The sequence below is a fragment of the Helicoverpa armigera genome, chromosome 6, assembly GCF_030705265.1.
Source record: "Helicoverpa armigera isolate CAAS_96S chromosome 6, ASM3070526v1, whole genome shotgun sequence".
Lineage (NCBI taxonomy): Eukaryota > Metazoa > Arthropoda > Insecta > Lepidoptera > Noctuidae > Helicoverpa > Helicoverpa armigera.
The window spans coordinates 8,973,373-9,000,677 of NC_087125.1; the positions used below are offsets into that span (position 1 = coordinate 8,973,373).

At 39.4% G+C, this 27,305-nt stretch overlaps 1 protein-coding gene across 21 annotated transcripts in view; it reads left to right on the forward strand.

The window, feature by feature from the left end:
• Mbl (muscleblind) overlaps positions 1–27,305 on the forward strand; it is a 220,533-nt gene that overhangs the window by 137,343 nt on the left and 55,885 nt on the right. For 5 of the 21 annotated variants that reach the window (XM_049852287.2, XM_049852297.2, XM_064035152.1 and 2 more), the window contains one exon: positions 30–75. The gene's annotated coding sequence lies outside the window, so the exon portion shown is untranslated. Of the gene's footprint in view, positions 1–29; positions 76–23,897; positions 24,151–24,216; positions 24,372–27,305 lie in introns of those variants that run through there. The other 16 variants (XM_049852285.2, XM_049852289.2, XM_064035154.1 and 13 more) reach the window with 9 other exon arrangements.

Sequence of the window (27,305 nt, forward strand, 5' to 3'; positions counted from 1 at the left end):
CTGTCTAATATAAAATTTTATTGTTTCAGATATTTGCCCGGAGTCATATATCATTGTAAAGGAGCTCTCTTCAAAGTAAGTGAAATAAAATATGTAGCAAATACTTACTAATACTGTAGGTACCGCAATGACAAATCAATCCCATACCTTGCTCGTAATAAATCATCACTACTGCGCTATCCTTTTGTAATATTTTGTCTAGCTAAAAATTTATTTCGTATTTTAATATCGTACTGTTTCTCTGTCATATTTTTCATGATTACTCTCTTGGCAAAATACCAAGATCTTACTCGCTTATCTTTCGTAACTTTTGCTCAGCAAAATGGTTCAAGTTTTCTCAATATTTTCAAGGAGTTTTTTAAATGATAGTTTCATTTGACGATCACCTATCTTCTGGGTACAGTTTTTCCTAATTAGTTCTGTATCGTTACTTTATACTTATATCCTGGTTTCAAATAAAGTTGATACTCGATACAGACTGTAGACACTTGTAATATGCCGTCAAAATGTCAACGGAACTAGAATCAATAAATAAACTTTACCAAGGTAATCAGATGGCGATTCAAAAAACATCTAAGCCTGGTGCCTAACAAAGTGTGTTTGGCAAATGAGGAAAGACTGGTTGACCTTGCACGATGTCGCTTAAAAACGCTGTCTTTTGTAGACTTGATAGCTGGACTGCGACGCGTGTCGTTACATTTAACGAGCTTGTCAACTAATAGTTCAATTCACAAACGTTGTATTCAGGTATGCATGACAGACTTGTTTAAGATGTTTTGTTTATTTGTACCGTCTGAATTACTTATGTGGGCCGTCGTTTACCCAAGGTTTTTATACTTTCAACGAAGGCCAAATCCACTACAACGGTCCACAATTTGGGAGAAACATGCGAGCCATTGTCCGACTGTGCTAGACCGATCTACATTAATAAATGCCGGGATGCTACTTTATGAAACCTTCAGGACTACTGCCTTAAGAACTATTCTAGCAGTAGGTAAAACACATTTTGCCAACACTTTGTAAATATGTAAGCAAATATACGTCCTATTCATCTCACAAATTTCAAGTAATTGTCATCCTAATATTTTATCTCACATTAATTAAATAGGTACTCCAAAGGAACTTTGTAATTAATTATTGTTAATTGCTTGACAGCTATAATTCTAAGTTCTCGACATTCCTATTGTTCAATTTAAAATTAAATTCAGTGGGTAATTAAATAGATATTTATTTATTTATTTTGATTGAAAACATAAAAATGTTTGCAACTCGTACATAGATGCAACGATTACATAAGATAGTAACAGTAATATTCTCTTTAGAAGTATATTTGGGTAGAAACAGAATATTTATTAACCACACACCAAACTTTTACGAGCTATAGAGCCTAGGGTGGACGAGGCGAGGAACTAAATTCTTTAACATTTCTTTTTAACGACCAAAAGTAAAGATTGTTTGGATGCTTCGAAGTTTCCCATACGTGTACTTACAATACAGTATTTCATATTTTATTAGCAGCTTCAGAAAGTGCCTTATTGATAATGTCTCGGCTTTGTACCTTAAATGCCTTCATTATTCCCACACAAGTTTGTACGTATCCCTTTAATACCTTCGCTCGAACTTTGCACTTCCAAAGTTGTAAGAACAATTAGTCATAAATAATTGAACATGGTCGATATTCCTTTGTAAGAAGACAAAGAGATGTCATACTCAAAACTTTGTCAATTTACGTTGAAACCGTAAAGCCCCTTACTAGCTCATGTCCTTACTTGGTAGAAAAGTGGAGGTAACATCAAGAGAACTTTCCACTCGGGGTACAGTCGTACTTACCTTGTCTAGAAAGGGATCAAACTGCGGTGCATTCTCCGCAATGTATTATGCAGTCCCGGAGCGGGTGCCAGTGTAAGCGGCTCGGAATCACTCCCACTCCCCGTCGAAGAACACACAGCTATTCCTTGAGAATTTTCTATTCCAAAAGTTGCTGGAAACCATTTCGCTTCAAATATCTCTTGCGAATTACTTCGACGGATCTGATGATTGTAACTTACTGCACTGTTTACCTCTGTCAAAGGATTCGATTCTTAAAGCTTTTAAACTTTTAAGCCCAGCTTTTGCCAATTTATAGGTTTAGCCTACGGGAATTTCAATCATATTAATTCGGTAAATCTTTCGAAGTAGTATTCCTCAGTCAGCTGCCTTCCATTTCTCAAGATCAGGTATATAGGAACGTACTAAAACTAAAAAAGAGACTATCAGCAATCTCATTTTAATCGGATCATTTATCAAAAGTCAAGAGAGCGCACAATGGTAACTTACTGCAGTTGAATGTGTAAGTGAAACGGCTCGATTAGGGCGATTGTGTGCCTTATAAAGTTTAAATCCCGCTTGGAACACGTTAAATGTAAAGTAGGGTGTACCTGAGCTGATAAACAGGCAATATTTCCTTACGGGTTTGTTGTCACAGCTATTTTAAATTTATGTGAATGTTGTGCCGATGTACAGAGCAAATGTTCGCCGGCTGGGTAAGCTAATCGCATCTCATTTCCTACGTGTCGCTCGTTGTAGTGGGAAGCACAAATGAGATTGTGGGCTGACGTGTCGTTCCGGAGACCCAGTCGCGTTCGACATCGCACCCGAAACCGCATCGCCACGCTACTCACTGTTTACAAAACATACTTCTATCATATAGTTTACTGAAAATCTGGTAAAAAATTTAGTTCGTTTATTTAGTTTCTTTTTTCTCAAAGGTCGTTTAGGTAGGTTATAGGACCATACCAAGGATTCATCTATTTCATTAGTCTGTCAATTAATTCCCTAATCTTGTTCAATCCACTGCGAGATAGATAGGCCTTTCCTGAATTGTATGGGTAATTGGTAAATCTGTTGAACTTTATCTCACAAAGTGTTTGCTGATTCTCTTTGCGTAAAAAATATCGAATACCAATCTATATCCTGAAAAGTTATCTCTTGCACTTACGAGGTTTTCACTCTAAGGCGTCGGTATGAAATTTAACAGCCATCAGGCCTAGGATATGAATGATAGCGCTGCTTCTTGAAAAAATTATATGTTCAGGTTCATGCAATATCCAAATTAGAATTTCTTAGTTTATTGACTGCGTATGTGATACATTGCTATCTACCAGGTTTATAGAAGGGAAGGTCAATTTAGTTAAATCGCAATGAACGGCTTTTCGAACGAATAGAGGTCCTTTATCGCGTTTCACGCAACTTTCCTCGACCGGCTCTCTACTTACACGATTAATTTGAGTCGATAAATCCGCATTAAAAGCGGAGCGAGGGGGCAGCGAACCGCGCCGTTCTGTGTAAGTAGCCCCCATTCCGACCTTTTTGTTCTCGCTACAGTCACTTGTTCATAAGGAACTCTTTAATCTATTATCGCTCCACCATCCTGAGTGTAACATGGCGTGACATGTCATAAGTGAAACGTTTTCGTAGTTGGCTATCGATCGGAAATTGGTAAGGTCTAAATGTCGGTTTCATACGGTCTGGCGGGCGGGTACGTCACTGGCCGCCGAGACAGACAGGCAGCGTGCGCGGCGCCTGCGAGCCCATTAGACGTCTGCCCGATGTGGAACGCTCGATAAACTTGTAAAAACGCCTTCTACCCATTTAATTTTATACCCTCGCTTAAGCTTTGCTATTGGCAGATTTCTTCCTTCTTTTTTATGGTGCCGTCATTAACTGTATCGTGCGTCTATTATTTCTCGCTTGTTTAATCAGCTTGTTAATCCAGTGTCGTTTCAAATGCAGGCATTCGCAGTGGATTTTAAAATAACGGTTTCTTATTTCATGCACTTATACTTAGATATAGAAAATGTGCCTTCGTTTTAAATAACGATCAAACAGGTCATTCGGCTGGACTAAATGAGCGACTGAATAAAAATAAGAAGTTTGTCCAATAAACTTTAAAGTTCACATTTAGAAGCAAAGCCAATGCCACACCTCAATGGGGGAAGTGATATTGGTACAAAATATTTATGACTTTATGTGATAAAGTTTATGTTGCGGTAAGAGTTTTATTTCTCTCGTGAAACGACTATAACTTTTTCGAATAACGTAATATAAAATAAGGGAACATTGGCCAATAAAATAAAATATTTTCATCATATGTTCTGTACTTTGACATTAGGAGTAATAAATATAGGTACACCTACTGTGTGCAGTCAGCAAAAAGACCTCCGTAAAACGCGTTTTTTTAGCGTTATTCTGTTAAGGTCGTTGTATTAAGTTGAGGTGGCCTAGGTGGAAAAGAACCTACTTCTCAAGTATGAGTATAGGGGTTCGATCCTAGGTTAGGCAAGTACCAACTATGCAACTTTTTTAAGTTGGTATGTATGCACTTTATTAGCGTATTTTGAACACCAATGGCTGATGAAGGTGAGGGAAAACACCTTGAGGAAACCTGTCAAATATGAAAATATCAACCCGCATTGCTCAAGTGTGATTATCGTGCAATCCTTCTCTGTATCATCACTGGGACGATGCTCTTTTTTTGTTACATATTATGGTACTTAGATCTTTATTTCGTAACTCCGTTGCCATAATTTCGTAGCCCTTAGAGTTTCACTTCTAATTCATAAGCCGGTAAAATGAGTACCTATTATTAACTTTGTCCAACTTATGTAAAATATCTCACATGCCTGAAAAGCCAAAAAGGGATGTTTAAAACTGAAATGCACAGAAATAAAAACATCAGTCCATTAAAACGTAGCGTTGACGTGCTTATGAGTAATATTTGTGAAACTTGGGAAAGCGCTAACATATTTATAACATTACTGAGCCTGAAGTCGCTTACAAACAAAATTGATGCCAGATACTTGTACAATTACTGTATTCAATATAAACTTTTCACGTGAATTGGATTCTCGAAGGCGACATATTCAACGATTAAACGCTTCTAAACTCCTAATTAGAATGTAAAGAGAACTTCAATAATACTTTGCCGGTTGTCGGGGCACGTACGCGAACTTTTATTCAGCGAATTTGGTTACGTAATTCGTTGGAAATATTCAAGTTTTCCCTTCGGCGAGACGTTATCGCGGGCGGGCTCTCAACGCGGGCGTGGGCGGGCAGCCGCTCCCCGCGGGGACTTAATTTGTTGCTCTCCTGGCGCCTCGCATCTCACTTTCAAACGGCGTAACGCGACCTTACCACTTCCCCTTCTCCGACACCGTGTAGACATCATGTTCTCCTGCGCCCCGGTTTGCCTACATCGAACACTATCTCAGCCACCTTGCGCCATTTCATATTTATTATTCCGATATTGGAACGAAATATATAACACTTACCCGCGCCTTGTCATAATATTTATAGATGGTGCTTGCGAAAACATCATGTGCTTGTTTAATCTGTAGTTTCTAGTGGCAAAAACCTTACTAGATCCTTATTAGAACTAGAAACTCGTAATACAAGCACTTAAACATTTTATGAACGTATTATGCATTAATTTCGAAAAACAGTGTTTTGAGAAACTATCGGTTATAGGTATCATCACAGACTTTCTATTCTTATTAAACCTCCCGGGTACTAAAAGTCACACCTGTTATAATTTAATGAAACAACAAAGCACCTCGTGGATCCCGCAACAACATGTAGGTCTTGGCAAAATTCCATTACATACGCGAAATACTCGAGACACGCGTTCACTTTATTCCAAATTCGATATACCATAGATTCGGGTGGCACAAGCAGCGCGACAATCTAATCACAATACCATAAAGGAGTGCACCGTAAAATATTTATGGTTGCGGGAGCAGGCACGCTCCGGTACCCGGCTCCACCACGGGCCATCTACCTCCATCAACCTCGATGCTAGTTCTATATACGTTACACTCCGTCATTTTGTTGTTCAATGCAAATTTGCCATAAGTTGAGCTTAAACACGAATAAAAGATTTATCTTTACTTCTTTTTAGGCTGCCTAATTTTCGATCTACTGATGAAAGGTAAACTTATTTATTCTTAACATGCGCATTAAATCATAAACCATAATGCAAATAAGTATTGACGTCAATACCCAATTTCGGGAGTGGTAAAATATCTGATTAATATTTGAAGTTTCATATAAAGAAATTGAGTGAGTGGAGAGCTCAATTAAGCAAGTCCTGGGACCGGTGTGGGCGCAGTGCTCGTTACACACCCGCTCAAATTGGCGCCGACCACTGAGCTGTAACGATAATGACGCCGCGTGAGTTGTGCCCCATTCGTCCACTAACGTAAGCTAACTCCTCTCATGGGAAGCCCTAAAAGCCACTTCATGCGAAGTATGTACTTCCACATTTGGCAGTCTCGCAAAACTTTGTGGTTTTTGTGGCACATAAACAACTAGCACACGTGTGCGTCTGACCGCGTATCGATTGATTTGACTTAAAATGCATAGTTTTGAGCCGCGATGTCGATCGGTTTCCGCCAAATTTTCCGCTGCGGGCGCTTGGCAACCGCACTTTGTGGCGCGCCATTGTTACCCATACAAATTGAGAGGTTAACGTGGTAGACGTTGTGTCAACTTATACAACAACCGTTTATAACATTCCACATTTATTCATATTTGCCATAATTCCAATAGCAGAACGTATATTGGCAGCACTCGTAATCATAGTGAGCTCGATCGACCACTGAAAGCTTTTTGAAAGCTCGTAGTGACGCGCGATGAAAGGTTCATGCGGTGATTTCAAGCGAGTCACTGTGCCCCGACAAGCGAAAGTGACAGCTATAATGTTTGCTTTCTAATGTATATCACAAACATTCTATTTGCCTATTCGGTACATTTACTGAACTAAACATAGTACGTGTAAGTAACTAGTAAGTGTAAATTAACAGCAAAGTGTATGTATATTGTAGAAACTATTGGCATAAAAAAACTAGCAGCGGTTACAGAAAATTCTTTTACTTTAGGATACGTGATAAATAGTTAAATAATGCGCCCTCTGCCGTCGCTCTAACCCCACCCCTAATGTCTTCTTAATGCTGCGTGGAGTTGTCACATGCACATTTTGAACTGGCGGTGGTTCGCTGCGAAAGGTATTCACTTTGCCTGGAATTATTTAAACATCTGTACATATCGAATATACACAAAGAATATTTTAAGACGCTTGCGTCATTTTGGAGCGCTATATAAGTGCACAGACTTGGTTAAGTATGAAAAGCTCCATTTGAACGCAAGTCTTTTTTGCTCGTTGGGCCTGTGTCGGCTCACTGCGCGCTTCTTTTGTTTCACGAGCGTGATCTGGTCGAGATGAATCCTACGGACGGTGTAGCTCCATTCCTGTCTTCAATTGAGTTTGTTTCTGCTTGTCACTCCGTTGCTGATTTGCGTACAGCGGTAGATTAAACTATTTTCTTCAAACTACATTTTTCTTTCACCTTTCCCCTGTGCATAATGCTTTCTTGTTATTAATCATTAATATATTGCTACAAAAGCTAAGTTCTTATCTATCTTTCAAAAAGTCTGCAAACACACATTGGAAGCGTATGAAAGAGATTGAAAAGTTATCCAAGGTTCAGATTTGTTTTTTCTGCGTGCCTGATTTCAAGTTGCTCTGCCTTACCATAAATTATTTCAGTAAAAAAACTTTTAAAGCTATTATAACTCTGTTCTTTAGACATAAATCTGGCTCGGTATTCATTTCTAATATTTCTTATATTATCCTCGCTATTTTCTTTCATGCATCGATACGACTATTATTGCAACGACGCTTTAAACTAACATGCGCCCACCATCATTGTCAAAAGGCGCAAGTTTCCAAAATTTAACTCAACTAATTAAACAATAAATGTTGTGTGAGGTGTGTTTGCACAAACCAGTGGCGCCGGATCTGTTGTAGGTGATACACGCTGGAGCAGTTATCTCAGTATCGCCTGACTACGCCCGTTGTGGCCGCCATGTTTATTTTTAGTCTCGCGTGTACATTCACTATTGCGATGAAATTTACAGCGATCGCCGCGGCTCGCCGCTCGCCGGACTCCGATACCGACGCTTCAAATGACAAGCTACCGCTATTTCAAAAATGTCTGCTATTTTACGCGAGAATTCCCGCTCTTTCGATGAGCAATAATTCTTTTGTTCAACGGGTGAAAGATCCATGAGATTACTTTTATTACGTAGTTATTATCAGGAAACTCTTTGTGGATAGGAAGAAGGCCAAAAAAGGCTTTAACAGGCCAATTAAAAATTTATTTGTTGTAACTAGTTGGTTGTAAAATTGAATACCTAGTGTATCTAATGAAGTACAAAGTAAAAACGAATACCTATATAAAAATATTGCAACACTTCTGGAGGGGTTAATAGAATGGATCCTGTCGGTGACAAAACGCGTTGTCGCGGTGGCTAATAATACCCTTGTTCGTCAAAATACTCGTACGGTGGCTTTTGCGAGGTCCCCCTGTCAGGCTGAGATTTGGCGTAACTTAGTGACTGATTAGCAATTGGTGTGAGCTGGCGGGCGCGGGCGCGACAGGTGGTCGGGGTGCGGGGGCCTGACCCGCGGCCTCTCGCCTGATTGATGGCCACGTCCCGTTCACGCTCTGACTAGCCATCTTACATTTGATTTGCACTTCGCCTTTCCTGGAATGACCTGTGGATATTTATTTACTAAAGCTGTCAAATCACTACCGAGAAAATTATTTTTGCAAAACTACATTTATCTTATTTCGGGTCTTTCCTGTTTTCATTCCATCTTGTTATTACAAAATAAATCTATAAACTGTCTCAATAGAATCCAATAAATCTGATATGACCTATTAAGTATAGTATTCGTACTATTAACTGTAAATTCAGGTTTCTCCTTCTATAAAAACTTATTACTATTATTTAGCAATATACAACTTAAGATATATGTGACGTGAACTTCGGGAAATGAATCGAATGTCACACAAATGTCAGATGTCGATTGTTGTACCTGAGCGGTCCCACGCTCCGAGAGCGCGGTCTAATAACCCGAGGTCAAGTCTTGCCTCATGCATATTCACAGGCGACGGCGAAGTCGCCGGTGGCTCATCTGTAACGGTCCTGCAGCCGACCGGTTGTATGAGCTCATTGTTGCACGAGCCCACATGGTCGACGCGGTCGCGGTCGTCCTGCGCCGGCGCCGCACACTTTGCTAAACACTCATGTCTTGGTAGCCAGCAATAATAACTTGCGAAATATCTTGTGATCTACTGCTACAAATCGAGATAGAAAACCAGTCTGACTAGCCTAAATTCAGTACTTACAACACTTTAATAGACTCATTTTATTTTGTACAACAGATCAGAGTCAGATCCTAATAGAATGGATAAATTATGCCACTGACGCAATTAATTACGCTGCCAATAATTGACTCTTGCGTTATTGACAGCCACGTACTGGAGTGAGAACAAAACCATAATGCGAATTCACATTCAGCCGGTTTTTATGGATGTATGTCGGTTTATTAAGATCACAGAGGTAGGGTCAGTTGTTAAACGATGTCTATGGATTTATATTTTAATTAGGTGCCAGCTACGACCGTACGCAAAGGGTGCATAGGTAATTTGAAATACGGTTTCTTTGCATGTTATATTATGACATTATTTCATTGAAATGTAGGCGGCATAACCCCTGTTTTGTTCACACTGGGTTTTAGCAATTTTTGAATTGCCCACCTGTTATTTTTTTTAAACACGCAGGTGATGGATTACTCCCTCCGCTTTATGTTTTTTTACTGTGATGGATTTATTAGAATAGTTTTTGTTGGCTGTAATCTATGCCTAGTTACCAATGCTATCGGGCCGTAATTTTTCCCCAATATTTTGTTTGCCCAACGGCATTGAATGTTGGTGTATTGTTGTATTAAAAAGCAATTTTCTTTTTTATATAAATTGTCATTTGGCTATAAAATTTAGATTGGTCATGTTTTTACTAGCCGTTCTCGCCTGTGTCGGGCGTATCGAATTTGTTCAATGTCGATTCTGAACCGGAACAAAACACCGCGTTGCGTCAGATAAAGTAATTCAAATACGTCTCGTTTCAGATTTTAACTGATTACATTTACCAGTGCAGACTATGTTTAACACTTCGTTACCATTAGATACAGTACAGTTTCTGCTTTTTTTGTTTTCGTTTTTAGACGGATTCGTAAAAAATTGTAAAGGCCCATTTATTATGTTTTGTTTTGACTAAACTTTATGCTATTAAACACTTAACGTAACCTAATTCAGCTTCATAGCTTACAAATGATGTCGCAGTTTTAAAACTGACACGTCCATGTAAGAAATAGGAATTAATATGGTACGAAAGATCACGAACACTTAATGTGATGTTTTAAGTAAAGAAGCTGTAAAACAAAGATGGTGCAGCAATGCATTTTACATTTTGAAGCATCATTAAATAGCGCATTACACGGGCCGGGCGCGTCGAGAGGCAATTAAAAAAGAACTGCTAAGACGGAGCTCGTAAAAATGAAGTCGTGTTCTCAACTGATTAAAAAGTCTCCTCTAGTCTGGTGCACGGTAAATTTTTAATCAAATTCGTTTATCGCAAACGACCTCACAGTCTTCTTATCTTTGACCCAGAATGGCATGTACTGAGAGATACATAATTGGCATGCACAAAAAATATTACAGTAGTTTAGGTGCCCATCCATTTAATTCAGAAAAATACATGCCCACGAGCAATGCTCACTGATTTAAAGAAGACAGAAAATAATGGGTATAATTTAGGCGATCACCAAAAATATTTTTAAGACTCTAGGCTGAGGCACCAAATAGAATAAACAACTCCAAAAAAAATAAATTGACTTTATTAAAAGGGCACTAAAGTATATAATATTATGATCCAAAAAAAATAAAATAACATCAGAAAAATCGCAAATCTCGCACAAATATTATTTTTGGTTCCCAAAATGGATTAATGGTCACCAAATTCTATCCAACTAAAAGATTAATATTACTACCAAAATCAAAGTTAGTGACGAAAACGAATCGCTGAAAACCGACTCCACGTAGTCTTGTCTGCCCTACCCCTAGAGTGCAATTCAAAACCGCGTAGGCACGGAGGGGCGAGGCGGCCTGCGAGCTGAGGCGCAGGTAGTTTTTAAGGCTCGCCGCCGCGGCTGAGGCTGGCCGGCAGAGCCGGCCAGCAAGCCGAAGCTGCGGTGGTGAGCGTGAAAACCATCTGCGACGATAAGCTCGCATGGGACCGCCGGAGCCCCGCAGTGCCGGAGCCGTGACAGAAGCCATGCTTGCTGCATGTTGCGTGCTTACATTTTACTACTGAGTTACACACAAATTCATATAACAATAAATAAGCGACGTACGTTTGGTAACCCCAGTATATTAATTGGTATTTGGGAAATATTCTAGCGATCGTTAGCTTTTTTCGTCTAACAAAAATGACCAAATTAGGAGTCATGGTATTACATAATTGGTAACATCTAAGTAGTGACAATATATAATATTTGGTCTAAAGTGTATTTTAAAGGCGTCCATATATTTTTTTAGTAGTCAATAATACGAAAAAATGGTTTTAAATAATAATATTTTTGGAAACGTTATTTGGTGACCATTTATCCATTTTGGTAACCGTTTAGAATTTTTTTGGTAGTAAAATAGGTACTTTTTTGGGTGGTGTTTAAACACAAGCCGAAAATAATAGTTGCCACTCATTGCGCAGAATTTCAGTTACCGCAACATGTATGGTAAAATCAAAGTTTCAGAGATGATCTCAACCTCGGGGCTTACTCCCGAGATCTATCAATTAACACGCAAACTCCATCGGCTTTCAGGTGAATGTCAATTAATGTCAAAGTCTGAGGAGCGCCGTCCGTAGAGAGCGTATACCTATTAGTAAACTGATAGGTTGTCCGAAAGGCTAGCAACAAGTTACTTGTGCGTAAGCCTCTATAAAATTTGCATTTTAATATTACCTTATAGGTTGCACGACTATAATCGACACAGTTTAAAGACCTGTAAACATTATAAAGTGATTAATTTATGGAGAGACAACAAAGCCAGAAGGTTAAACGTGGAAGAAAACTTTTGTACGTGATTATCGTACTAACATTAAAAAAAAAAACTTGGATTTACGTTTATCAATAATAACAGAAACTTTGGCACTTAATTACGCATGTATGTGTAACAGTGTCATATATCGTTGGTGGCTTGGTGGATAGTGTAGTGATGGATATTGCACATCCAGTCATTTACATAGTGGTACCGACAACTTGATTGATTGATGGCGAGTGACTCTTACTGCTTGTTATCAAACAGTTAATAAATCAACTGTATGTTGGTGTTATTTATAACCTGTTTATTCCAATAATGTCTTCGCAATGTTATTCTTGAAGAAGAATCACGAAAGTTAATTTTGGTACCTACAGTTTTTAAGTCGCTCAAACGAGTTATCATGGATATTAAAGAAGGCGTAAGTACTTTGCTTATAAAAACAATATTTGTTGCAACTAATCAAATATCAACACAATCAGTAGTTTAGAAGTTTTTGAGATAAGAAAACATAATTTGGCCAGTTTTACTAAAAAAAGTTACTAAAGATCTCAGAAATGTTTAAGTAACAATGTCACATACATGGCTGTAGTTGAACAATCGGTAATGTACTAAATACTGAACAACCATGCAATACTCTCGCAATGTGTGAAAGTTACGACACGATCACTGCAAAATCAATTAACTATCGAGGTTCCCATGCCGACGATTGACCTTATATATGTTATAAATAAATGTTGATTATTATAAATGTTGAAATAAATAAATAAATAAATAAATGTTGATTCAATATCTTTACACCAATTAACCATATAGGGCACTTAGAAACAAAACTAGACATGACAGCCTTTTCCAATTTGCCCATTATCCGCGATAGAGTACACATTAATATTGCTCTGCTATACACATATTTAAGTCGGTCGCAAAATGCGAATGTAAAATTTTAGTAAATTGTGTTAATTATGAATATCACAATAACAGCTCCAGTGACACGCGTAAATGCAAATTGACAAACTTGCAGTAGCTATCTTTCATAATATCAAAACAAAGGAGCAGGCACACAAAGTTTGGGCGCTTGCTCCGCTCCGCCAGCCGTGTCGCTTACGCTTATCCACCAAAAGTTGATATCACGGTTGCGAAATAACGTCTGCGGTTACAATAATATCTCTTTGTACATATTTAGAAACCTGCACAGGTCGGTGCAGTGTTATTCAATCTGCGACCTATTTGTGGTCAATCGCGGTACGATACGGTCTCAACCGCGCAGTGTAGAGTTATACCAAACCTGTTATTTGCACTTGCAAATTGTAACTTACAATTTACATGTCTGTTAAATTTACAAAAATAGCTGATAGCCGTAAGATTCCGCCAAGTGCATGTTCTAACTCGTTTAAGTTAATTAACAATTTTAATAAGCGATCATTATTTTAATCGGCTCTCCCGTCACGGTTGCCGCTTTAATTTGTACATAGTTTCATAATGTACCCACATTCTGGTATAGCATGATAACTGAATACGATAATATTTAATTTTCCTATTCATAAGCTTCTTTTTATAGGAGTCATTAACTTCCTTAATGCTAATTGTAAGAACATACAGCTTATATTATACTAATCCACTTTATAACACTGTATTTCCCTCCTGATCATAAAACATATAAAAAGGACTCGGCTAATAAATATTGAATCACTTCTTCATTTCCGAGCTTCCGGCTGACGAGGACTCGTACGGTGAGCCTAATAAGTGGGTCAAGTAACCCTTTGGCGTGTAGAGGAGTGAGAGCAATCACACGCGCCGCCCGCCTAATTGAAGTCCAATGTCGCGCGGCCCGCCCACGGTGATTGATACCGCCCAGACCAAACCGGCTTCTAATTCGATTGTGATATTGTTTGGACGCGCATCAGCGTCACTCCCACGAGCCAGAATCTAATCTGTACGCACGCGGATGATGTCATCCCGAGACAGCGATCGCTCGATACATTTCGAGTGGTCGGACGAGATACGCTCCGGGGGAGATTGATGAGTGTCCGTTAAAGCGTGTTGTATCGCTCGTTGTCACCGTGAAAAAAGAGCTTAAGCAGGCATGGCAGAAAGGTGGTGGTGGGGGCTAATTAGTCGCGCCATAGCCATCAATATCCATTAGCGGCGCCGCACGCGACGCTCGGCGGGCGCGCCGCCCCGCCGCCGCCGTCGACGTCGCCGCCCTTGACGATTGCCGATACAAGTTGTGTGTCGCCCCGCGATAAGGGTTTGCACTTCCGTGACTGACCGTTCCGAAATAGGGCAGACTTGGTGGCGCGTGACGTCACCACCAACACAAACAATACCTAATTAAATGCACTATTGAACAATTGTGATCACCATATAACTATGTAATGACAGTTTCTTGTGAGTTCATATTAGATTTCAAAGATAGATCTGATTTTAAAGGTCTAAATAAGGTTTAAAATATTGGGATAGATTTCAGTACTTATTTAATCAAGGGAAATAAGACTATTATTTAGAAAACGCATTAAATGGTTAAATGTCATCCACTCCATACATGAAATCCGTTACAAAATTGGAGTAATCTTGCAAGTTCACAAGCGGAGCACCCGGTACTTGTTGGCTAACATAATAACATCAAATACAAAGGCAGGACGGCTTTTATTAAAATATCAGATATTGTTTGAGCATGCATCGAGCCCACTCCAGTGATACAATTTGAAACTTTACCTTACCGGCGATACTATTAAAGGGTTGGCCTCTGCCCTAATCTTTGAACTACGACTTGACCGTTAATACGCATTTATAATTTGCTCTTCGATTATTTAGTACGGTGGAATGGTACGCCGAGATACGAATAAATTAGTTTCGTGTTTTGAACAAAGCCGGCCCAAAGTTTTGAGTAACGGTCACAGGATCGTTGTAAGAGTTAAACTTATTCCTATCTGTTGGTTTAGAGTGCTTTATTGAGATCCGTCTTGTTGTTTTGTTTGTGTAACTTACAATTAAATGCTGCTTCATTTGCTGCTCTCGGGGGAACCTGCTGTATAAGCTAGAAAGGTTCAGAATTAAAAATATTATAAATATTACGCTCATGTAAATTACGTATTCTAATAGATATGAATGCTTCCTGTATTCTTGTAAAATTTCTCTTATGACGCTTTTTTATGATTTTGACAAACCGTTCCTCGGAGATAGAGCAGCAACTATTATTCAATATCAATAATAATTCGTTTTGTAAACGAGTTAAAAGTAGTTGACCGTATTCCCCTGTGATTGAACTATGACCGGCGCGCGGCTAATTCCGTCCCCTAGGCAGCGGCCGCGACCCGCAGGTGTAAAGTCGCCCTTACTTAGGCTGCAGCTTCTCCTCATTTACATAGCCAAGGTATCTTATGCACTGTGCATGCACTCGCTTCTCACTTTATAATTCAAATGATCCACACGAGCGCCGGCTGAATTCGAGGAAATGTGAGAATTTGTAACGGAATTTTAGAAGCTATTTAAAGCGAGAGTTTCTTTGTTCTTATCTAACGTCGGCAATTCATTCCGCGTGTTAATATGTCAAACAAACTTCTGAATCAAAATCGAAATCAGTTGAAATAATTTCGGTATCATATTCATTTGTCATCGTGGCCTCTATGAAAACGCGTTCTACATTATGCCAATAACACGTTTATGCATCGATATCAAGTTAATGGCTATCTTAAAAGTTTATTCGAACACTTAGCTTTGTTGTAGTTATCAACAAAGAGTAGAGCTGTGATATTTGGTAGTTTAATTATAAAGTCTGGTTCAACGCAACACTCAGCGTGACTGAATTTTGAAAGGCATCCTTTGTTAAAGTTTCAAGTCCTAAACACTTTGAATGCAGTTTGAACGCAATCGTGTTATGACGCAAAAACATTTATTCTCTAAAGGTGAGCGATTACATTACTGTTTCTGAAAGATTGGCTGGAACTTACATAGTAGCGCACTCCTGTGATAACTGCTAACCACGATGGCCTTGGTGAATGTAATCAAATTAGATACATGACGTCACCGCCTCCAGCACCATTACGCTAATTAACGCGAGCGGTGATCTAAACATCATCCGACGATGGATGCTTCGCCGAAATCACCTGGACTATTGATGGAATAAATGGAATGAACGCGCAAAAGCAGAACCAACATGTGTGTCTGATACATGTAACACATATAAATACAAGCACAAACTTCCTAACTAAGAATGAAAACATTTTTTTAAGAAATCCTCTCATATTTTCGCGACAGATTTTGAAATTTACTGACCAGAATTATTAAGTTAATCTTCAATCTGCGAAGATGTAACCAGTTTAAGTAATAATGGTGCCGGATCAAAGCAATATTTTTGAAACATAATGACGGTGCGGTCGACCTGGCGGGAGCGCGTAGGTTGAATCCAGCCAAGTGGTAACTTCCTCCATTACGTCACTCTAGTGATTCACGCAATTTGCTTCATAAGATGTAAACACTGTTTTGGCTAAAGCATTCAACTATGTCCTCGCTCTTGCCTGCCACTTTACCTCGCTTCGTGTCCTTACTAAATCTAAATCTGACACGAACAACAACCCAGTCCACGCATAGATGATAAACAAAGTTACGTTTTAACTTTGTCTAGCCTTATCGCCTGTTCATTCGTCACGCTAATCTATCAAGCGGGTTTTTGTTTCCTCCAAGTAAATAACGGCTTGACTGTTTAGTAGAAATAGTCAAGTTCCACAACCATTACACAAAGCTGATTGCAGAGAAACATGAACACAAATCCAAGCTCGGAACAATATTACGATTACGTCATTCATAAAGTAAGTGCATTTATGTAGGGAGCGAGGGAGCCATCTTTGTGCGACTCCGCTGCGGGCCGCTGCTTGTGATATGAAAAGCAGTTTTCTGTGGAGTAAATAATAGAGCGACAGTGAGAAGGCCTCGTATATCCAACCTCGTGACAACTAACGTGTCCCGGGGTAACTTTGTCCCATCCGCTTACATGATACATGTGAGTCTTTAAAACGAATCTTTGCGCTGTTTTGCGGTGCATTATGAATACCTAATGTACATATTGGAATATGTATGGATTTTTCTCAAAAAACTTAGTCTATCCTAATATAGACTTGTTCTTCACAAGCCCCTTTGCTTAATTCGGGTTATTAACTACTAGAACTCGTTTCCCTGTAGGTGGAAATGCCGCACACAATTCAAGCAACATGATACCATAAGTAAGTCCCAGACGGCTAATGAAACTTCGCAAAGCCAACACGAGACCGCGCTTATTTAGAGACGACGATGTCGAGCAGATGACGCCCAAACAAATCTCAATATCTGGCATATGGTATGAATATTTAGAGCAGGAGAACGCATCGAGCGTTTCTCTGCACGGCTATAAGACATCGAAAATAGATTGTGCGAATGGGGTTAGACGCACCTGTTATTTGGCTTTCGGGCGGGTGCGGTGTCGGGAGCGCGGGGTGGCAGATTCATTAATAATGGCCCACAATGAGACGCCATTATTTACGAGTTGCGGCAGCCGAGTTGAACCGCATCGCACACTGCGAATGCTTCCAGCTAGTCCCTATCCGGAAACAACTAAGTAACTGAAGCAAAATCTCCGTAGAATCTATTAGGCGAAGAAACTAAACCGTACTAAAACTAGAATAAACAAAAATGATGAATAATCGTTTCAGTTTTTGTTGTGCGTCTTATTTGAACAGTATGTAATCAGCTTACATTTCAACAATTGAACATCTAATGAACTTGGTTGTAATATTTGCGTCTGGTCTTATCTACCTGGACAGAAACCAAAGACCAATTTTGGCTACCGCATCCATAATGGGTATGAGTGGCAGCTTTATTTGAGTCACCGCATGATATCGTGTCTGAAGGCTTGTGACTTTTATGGTATGAATTACAAGCTAACAAGATTATATTGTATTAATTATACTTTTATAAAAACTTTAATCTTTTGAAAATCCAAGAACATGGCTTTGTTTTTCTCCTTTTCATATTACATAATATTCAAAAGTAACTAAAGAAACTTCTGGATAGATACATAAAAGTATTTCTCTCTGTCAATTTCATGATTCACAAATCTCAATTTTGTGTCTATGATACGTTCTAAGAGACGCGATGATTGGCGTTTTGTAACACAAAGGATCTTTTGTGCGCTTATATATTTTTAATGTTATGACTCAACGGCTTTTTGTAAAACAGCAAAACATTTTATAAAAACATACTACTTCTTATTCTGTTGGGTGTTATGTAAAGTTAAGTTCGGTACGAGATATTTCTTTTAGCACTGTGCACTTGCAACTCTTCTTAGACGAAAAATATACATACTCTTTCGTAAACTCGACAAGGCGATGTAACAGATCATACAAACAAAGAAGTATCGGACTAAATTCGTGCATGAACAGTCAGATAGTCTGACTAGAGTCTGACTAGAGAGGTAAGCGACCTTAAAAGCCACTTTGCACACTGCGCTCTCCGCGCCGGTGCCGCTCGCTGCGTTTCTTATTACTTAGCGAATAATTCGGGTAATAACTAGCTACTCCGAGACCGCTCTTATACTGCACTCACACTATATACTGTCCTTTCAACATTGACGGCCTTTTTGTGTCTTATATGAAGCTCGACTGGAGTGTGTGCAGGAATCAAAACAAAAATACCTAAATCAATTGAAGACAACCATTCTTAAATAAGAATGAGCTAGGCAAATCAGACAAGCCTCCTGAAAATAAAATAGAAGCTGTAAATTGTGAACTATTTAATGTTTTTATTATATTTCTTAATAACTTTATATATTTTAAGTGTAGTAGCAACAAAATGTTTATTGTTAAAAAAATAAATAAAGATACATTTTATGTGGAAAAGGTTGAACGGAAATTATAGAGATATTGAGTAACAGCACCTGAGGCATTTTGGCGTTCGCGTCGGTCACTATAACAGCATCAAATATCAGCCAATAGAAGTTTTTCATTTCCGTGCCTACGTCACTGATCCGGAACCCATTTCAGTACGCGAATCGTCTAAAGTTGGGTAAGCGTACATCGTTTCAAAACACGAAAACTCGGAAATACCAAAGAGCTGTCTGTTTTCTTTTTTAGTCACATAACAATATGTTACTTATATTGTGTGCCAGCAATATGAAAGCTACTTTGATTTGAGCTCATGTTTGTATTTCCAGGAATAGTCACGATGTGTGTGCAATGGAATTTTGTGAACAGATCAGAGTAGGCAGGCAACAGAGTAGCAATGTTAAGTCGGATGGAGCGAGTTAATTAACGTTTATGCGGAGTCATCAAACAGGCGTGAGCGCGGAGCCTTCGGGACAGGCTCAGGAGCGCGACTTCGCTCCGCCGCTTTTAATTAAGAGGACGAATTGGAATTTTTGGCGCCAAGGATGTCAATTTTTCTCAGTAAATACAAAACGGATCAAAATACAACTTGGTTACCTGAAAGTTCATGATATAAGCCTTATTTTGTTAGTTGTAGAAACATGATTAGGTAACTTTTATAACAGAGAAAAATATATCAAACATACCTCTTTTTAAAAAGAGATTCACATATTATGGGCAAACGGGACCGATTTAAGCCTCTTAACTTTTTTAGTAGTTGAGTATATACATACTCTTTAAAATGGTAGTAGGAATTTTTATTAAATTATCATTTCTAAATATTAAAATTACAAAACCATTTTGTCGCTTACGACTTTTAGTTATAAGCTAGCGCGCGTATTGTTATCCTCGCCCCGCTCAGACGCTCCGACCCCTTTTGGCGCCTTAGATGCGCGTGCCGGTTATGGAATTATTGTTGACCACTTCCTCGCCTTAAACGTTAGAACCACCGTGCTAAGAAGTCATCTACAATCCACTTGCTAGCACACCAACCCCTTTTCCATACATTTAATCAAAATATGGCAATTGTACAAAAAAATGAAAATTACGGTGGTTATTGAGTTTGTTAATTGACGGAAAATACAGACTACCATTTTGTACTCATATCTTATTTATAGGACTGCATAATGTCAATATTTGTCAAGTTAACTTGGCTGATTGACACCTGCTAGAACATTAACATCCCCCGAGACATCGTTGGCGAGGATATGACAGTCAAATGTATGTAGTCACTAGTCAGAAAATATTTTGCATATTATGATTGGTTTAAAATACGTATAGGAAATAAACATGCAATAGAAAAAATATTTTGCAGCATTACTTAAAACTATCTACAGATTCCCAATTTCAATTAACAAATGTAAAGAGCTAACTTGAATTTACTGTAATTGCCATTGTGATCACTACCCAATTAGTTCGATATATAGGCTCCTGAAAAACTGGACTAGACAATAATTTCTATTGAAGTGCAATTGTTCATCTAGCTGCAACAACTGTGTGTGAGAAAAAACAATCAATAAATCACAAGTGATGCGTCCGTGCTCCTAGCGGGGGTTAGCCAATTACTACGTCGCGCTTCAAGGAAGCTAACCAGTTTCTAAATTCTTCGTATATTTAATTTAGCTTAATTGGTGTGTGGATACACGGCGGCAGGCAGTCGACCGAGAATTGGTGCCTCTTTGTTGGCGAAATCGCGTTTAAAACGGTACCCCTGCGAATTATAAACCGTGCGCACTCTTCTCTTATCACTTGAATGGTATTGTTATACTCGTGTAGACGTTCTATGTTGTTTCAAGGTCAACTTAATCGGAAGGCTGAATTTAGTTTTTGGGACGGTCGTTGGCTCGGCGCCGATGTCGAGAAGCCGAAGGGCCCGCCTCTCTAAACAAATTGCACTAGTTTGGATCGGGCGTGGGAGTAGAATTCATGATTCGTAAAAAGGTAAACTACCTTTTACTCATTACGTGAAAGCTATCGATGTTTTGTTTTCCTGGAAATAGTAAAGTCAACCGTTGATACAATAATAACATTTATCTATTAATTTGTTGTGATTCATCAAAACATAAGAATTGATTAAATTTTATTTCAAAGATGATGTCAACTGTATGTTTAAATATGATAAATATTGTCTTTATGAAGACACAAAAGGAAAGGACAATCGCGTTTGTGGGTGCTCAAATGGTGATGATTTGAATGGTACAGGAAACTTGGCGCGTGCGCGGTAAACTGATGTGGAGATGAGCAGCGTGGGCGCACCCCCACTAATTTATTACTGTCCAACAATTGGCCATGCGGCGTCTAAGTAACACTCTACGGTGCACAGTTTTAAACCAACGGGACTATCATGCGATCAAAACTTATGTAGAGTAACAATAATGTTTCACTGTTATTGTTTCGATCTGCAAACTGAAGCCTTTCTAGGAAGTCTTTGCCGCCTCCCACCATTTCTTGCTAATAAAGATGTTTAATCTTATTAATTACTGCACGTAGCTGTACAGAAATGGAATCCTCCGGACTAACATCATGTGAGCAATAAATATTGCTCTTGAAATTTTCTCCGGTATCCGAATGAGGAGAGAGGAGCGGTGTACAATTACACGTGCGGCGATTGGTAACTGCGACGTTCATGTGTTCATGTATAATGTACTTATATTTTTATGTGTGTGAGAACTGCGTTCGGCGTGGGACGGCCAGTGCATTTTTTGCGAACACGAGATGAACGGCAGGCCGTTGAACTGCGACGCTTGTCTCGGTACCAAATTTTGCCAGCGGAGCGTGTCTTCCAGTCTCCTTACATAGCTGCAGTTTTATCGAACAACAGCAACATCTGCTTACAAAAATCGACCTAGGCTCGCGCAGTGGTATGTTAATAGGTTTTATGTTCTGAAAATGTATAAAAGCAAGATTATCGTGTAACTGTACAGGCGAAAAAAAAGCCATTAAAAACCAAATGCTAATAATGTTACAAGAACTGTAGCCATTGGATAAGCACGATGCTAACACTTTGGTCGCGTGTCAGCATTGGACGACGGCTTACCGGCACGCATTGTGAGCAGGCGAGCGGCACGACGAAACAGCTGTCGGTATCATTGCTCACTCATTAGACGGTGAAAAAATTGTTTAAAAACAACTAATTAGCACCGCACTGCCGTGCTTATTTCCCGTCTTTCATCCGAGAAGAATGTATGACCGACGCGTGCTTTCTTACTTTATGAAGCGCAATAAGCTTGCGACTAGGTAGAGAATAAAGAAACCAGCCGCCACCAACCAAGATAATGTGCAATAAAAATTCAGAACGGCGCTCTTCCACGGACGCGATATAGGGTACTGATATAGTTTTAATGCTATTACTACCAACTAATTGCATGATAAAATGAAACTTTATGATTCATCATCTAAGTATCCTGCCCAATGGTATATTTTGAAAAGATCAAAGTAGGTACAGTGTTTTTAGAGTAGCTTGATATCAATCTGAGCAATATTTATTAAATGTAAAAAGATTTCGGCTTAGATGCATTGAAAAGTCTATAACACATGCAGCGCACGGGGCTGCAGGTCTACTTTCAGGCAGTTAGGTAAATTCAAACTTAAGTTAACGTTTGTCAAAACTTCAAAATACGGTGAACTGGAATTGAAGGTAACAATAAGTTGGCCTTGTCTCGGACATTGACCATGGTTCTACAACAAATGATTTGCAGCTCTGCATTATTAAGATGATAGTCAGCCGAGTAAAAAACGCCTGGATATTTCGAGTCAAACGACTATAAGAAGCGTATAAACGAGCTTTTAGACGTCACGCTCGGTGGCGTGCGCGCTACAAAAACTAGCACACGTCGCATTCGTGACTGCCGCTGCGCTGCACGCCCGCGCTGCCTCATCCATCGACCAAGCTATTGACACATATCCGCAACAGCTTGCCTAATAATGCAGAACATTGACTCAATTTAAACATCTGTCTGCGCGTCTAGCTTCGAACCTTACTTACTCATTCCATTTCAATACTTGTAACTTATTCCGCAGTCACCGCAATCATGTTGTGACTCGAGGCGTTCTAAGCTCGTCAGCTATGAATCAAATGATCGAATCTTACCATTAAGCACACATGTGATACAAGAAAAGTGACTTCAGCCACAAACATGTGCCCGAGACATTCCTTATACTGCAATTGGTATGATGAATGCATACTTACATGAATAGTACATTGAAGATGTAGATAATTCTTAATTAAAAACTGTTAGACAGTGACTTGAAAGTTTTTATTAGACAAATTTTCTGCATGTTCTGCACATTCGTAAATAGCTGAAACTTCGAAATAGGAATAATATTTGAATTTGTGTCTGAGCACGACGATCAATTGCTGTGCAATTAAACAACAATAGCATGAGATGTGCTGCATTAGAGTGCACGTTAGTTTGCGAGGGCGAGGGGAGGCAAGCGTGTCCTCGGGCAGGTCACGCGCCACGCAAACTCGTTCCGCGGCGCACTTTCGCCGCTCTTCGACCGCTCGCCTGCGCCGGAGTCTGTTGCTAGCTCGCTTGCACATGCGGTACCCTTCCCCCTCGATATACCCGCCATGGACAACTTTAACTTACTGGACATGTTGCAAACTTGCGATCAAATCCTTTGTTCTCAATTTTGCAATTTGGCAATCTCGGCGTCTTAATTCCCAAAAACTCTTTCAAGTCTATTAATATGAAGATGAACTTACCAGACCTAACGAATAGGCCCACTCCGTTACATGCTATTATTTTACTTTTGCTAAAGTATCAAGCGAAAAATTTAATGTTTCCATACATGAACGTCGTTAAAAAGAATGTCTTGTGCTCAAGAAGTGGAAATAATCGGTGCAACACATTGACCGGCTAAAACTCAACACAATCGACGGGGCGGGCGGAAGTGTGGCAGTGGCGAAAAGCTCGCAACTGCATGAGGAGAAAGGAAGCGGCGCGCCGCGCGGTGTGATAAGGCGGCCGGCTGGCGTCGGTCGCGGGGCGCGGGGGGCGGGGGCCGGCGCGCGGGGTGCGCGCGCAGCGGCAGCCCCCGCGCCGCGCCACTCGCCTCCCGTCAGTCGCCCGCCGACTCCGCTTGTGCTTGTGTGACTCGCGCCGCTCCGTGCACCGCACTCGTGCTCCGAACACGACGCGTGCCGCCCCGCTGTGGCCGCGAACGCGACCTCTACGCTACCGGCGAAACGTTTCTCCTAACTTACGTGCAACTTGCTATGTTTTAACTTACGGACATTATACGCTCCCTTACCCGGCTTGTTTATCCCTCATCATGTAAGTGTTACGCTCATTCTATTAAATGCGGCATGATCTCGTCGAAATTCGGAACTCGCGACAAAGTGTATATCGTGAAAGTTTGTGAAGGCTAGTGTGTTTTTGGCAATCGTGTTTTGTAGCCACCTGTCTTGTTAGTGTTTGTCTTTGTTTGTGGACGGAGTTAAACCGCCGGCGATTTCCGAAATTCGACGGAAAGTTTCCAACAGTAGGAGCGAGCGGTATGTTATAGTGGGCAATGCTGCTGGTTCGGTCCGCTCGCTCCGCCGCATGAGAGCTTTCGCATTGGTTCAAACCTGCTAGGTGCAGAGCGGCCTGCGCTACTCGCACGACAAAATCTAAGTCGAACAATTCATCCTTGCCCTTTATGTTCAAGTTGTGCTAAGTAGTTCCCCCTAATCCGTGATGGAACTTTACTCCTTCATCAATTTCTTCTAAAAGTGCATTTAGCTAAACTTTCGTAGCTTTGTGTCCTTACAAAACTAATATTTCTTCTTCCAAATTCTTACTATTTACATTACATGTTTTTATGTACCAGGTACACAGTGTTCACTGCGAATAATGCAAAAGCATCCCAGAAATTCCGGTATAAGTGACCGATTTCTTTCATGATTGTGTTTGAACAAAATTCATGTAACTTAGAGATTTTTTAAAACTTTTCCGTTTCCAGATACAAGTACGAACTTATTTCTATTTAAATATAAGTTCCTTGCCACTTCAATTCGTTGTTAAATTGGTTAAATCACTGAAAAATCCTTTAAGTACTTTCTATAGTGAATATCGTGAGATAAGCTAAAACTTGCGTGTTCTTATCATATCTCTAGAAAATTACGTAGCTAATCTTATCTCTTAAAACAACAACACAGCGTTGATTCGATGATAAAAAAAATGTTATTAAAACAACGAGAAATAAAAAATGTAACATCGAGTGATTTTCCATGAAATGATAAGTGCATGGCCTATGTGTGCGATTAATATAAATCAGCAACTTTATTTTGCTGCAAATGAAGTTGGTGATGTCATTCCAAGTGATAATGTCAATAAAACCAAAATAATTCATCACTGTTTACAGAAAAATGATAATGAAAGATATGGACTTATAATGCAGCACTTATGTGTCACCAAGCGAACAAATATTATGTCTAGAATGAGTACAGTCGTAGAAATTGTAAAACAAAACTGAAATATGAGATAGAAGCATGTTAATTTTAAAAATGCCTGGGTTTTATCCATTTAAATGTACAATGGATTGTTTGCAACGCTTCTATGCGAGGGTAACAGCTGGCCCTGCTACCTGCTCGACAATAAAAACGTGTCAATAGAGGGCCCGCTCTGTATTATTATTATTGCCCCATTTTAGCTCTGTAATACAGAGATTAAAATTAAAATGTAAATTATCATGCCATATTTTAGCACGACCGAGCGTTCTTACTCAAAATATTTGTCCAAAAATAACAGAATAATAAAAATGATGTGAGAAAATCATTTCCGTTTAAAAAACTCCTTAATAAATTACAAAGAAGTCTATATAAATGAAACTGATCGTGACATACTACAGTCATCATTTTGTTCTTTTAAGAAATGAAACCAAATTGAATTTACCACAAGCTGGTATAAAACCTGTTTTACAATTGAATGGTTTCTGGTTCCTTTTTGCAATTTATGCAAGGAAGCCCTCGTATAATTATGTGTTTCAAGGATACAATGACTAACTCTCATAAAAATAGAACTACACCTAGTACAACCATGATAAGCTTCCTCTGATCTTACCTTATCTCGGTTAAATTAGACCGGTTTAACTGAATGTTACCAAATATTTGAAGGATAATTATTTCCATGTCACAAGTTTTGGAAAACGAATAATTTCAAAAAACACATCATAATGTAGATAACTCCTGTGTGATTTTAGAAATTTTCCTTATTACTGAAAACTTTGATACGAATTCTATCTTCCAAGTGATTAATATCTTCTAACACATGGCGTGCCAATAGTTCTTCGATAATCATCTGTGTTGGATCTTGAGAACCGTCTTCTGAGGATATTGCGTCATTATTATTTAAAGGATTTATTCATCCTCCACAAGTTTTTCTTAGAATTTTCGTTTTCGGCCGTATGGTCGCAATTCTTCCCATGATTTGTTCTGCTCGTCGACCAGAAGGGTCTTGTTTCTCTCATTCAAAATGTTTGCTGTTGTATTTTAAATACATTTCCAACCATACTCGTGCTTATAGTGAGGTGTGATTTTGAACAGTTGAGGGGTTCTTGATCCAAAATACCAATTATTGTGAAAACAAAATCGTATTGTATTGATACATATTCGAAGCAAGTTGAGCAACTTTTGAGGTTCAAAATCTCTATAGAAAAGCAAAGTTTAGAGTAAGAACCTACCTCCTTGCATAATGAAGTACTTATATATGTTTTGGTATGATAAGTATTGGTGTATTGTGGGGTCGATACCATCTGTAGAGTGTGAGAGCGGTGGCAGGTCGGCAGGCCCTCGCTCCACGTTCGATAAGGCGTGCACATTAACGGGCGTGCAGCAGCGATAGCGCCGGAATCGTGTAATTTGCGCCTCGTAAATTTAAGCCGTCGCAAATTTTTCGCCTCTCTCGCTAATTACCAGTCCGCCGACGTCCCCTGAGACTGCTAAATGTGCCTCGTACACGTCCCGAATGCGAAAGTAGCGCTAGTTGCGATCTGCTTTGCCTCGCACACGGTAAACAATAGCCTTTGTTTTGGCTACCATGGTTCACCTACGTGTTCAACAAACCATTTTGTTAGAACTGCATAGAGTATGTATTAAATTACAATGTTTCCTTATCTATAGTCGGTCTGATAATAAGTAAGAGCAACCATGAACTTAACTTAAGAATTTGAACAAAGGCCACACAAACATTCAGAAAATGTTACAAAGATCTACTACATAGAGTTAACTGAATAATGTACCATTTTGTATTTCAGTCGTTAAAATAACTTCAGTAAACATCCTTCTAAGTAATTGATAACACTTTTTTCCTTAACGATGTGAGTCAACAATTGCGCGCGCTGACCAACGAATATGGAACCATGCAAGGAATAACAAACGGTGACATCACTGCGACGCCACCGAACACATGCGAAACAAAGCTTAAACGTTCAATTTTGAACCATCGCA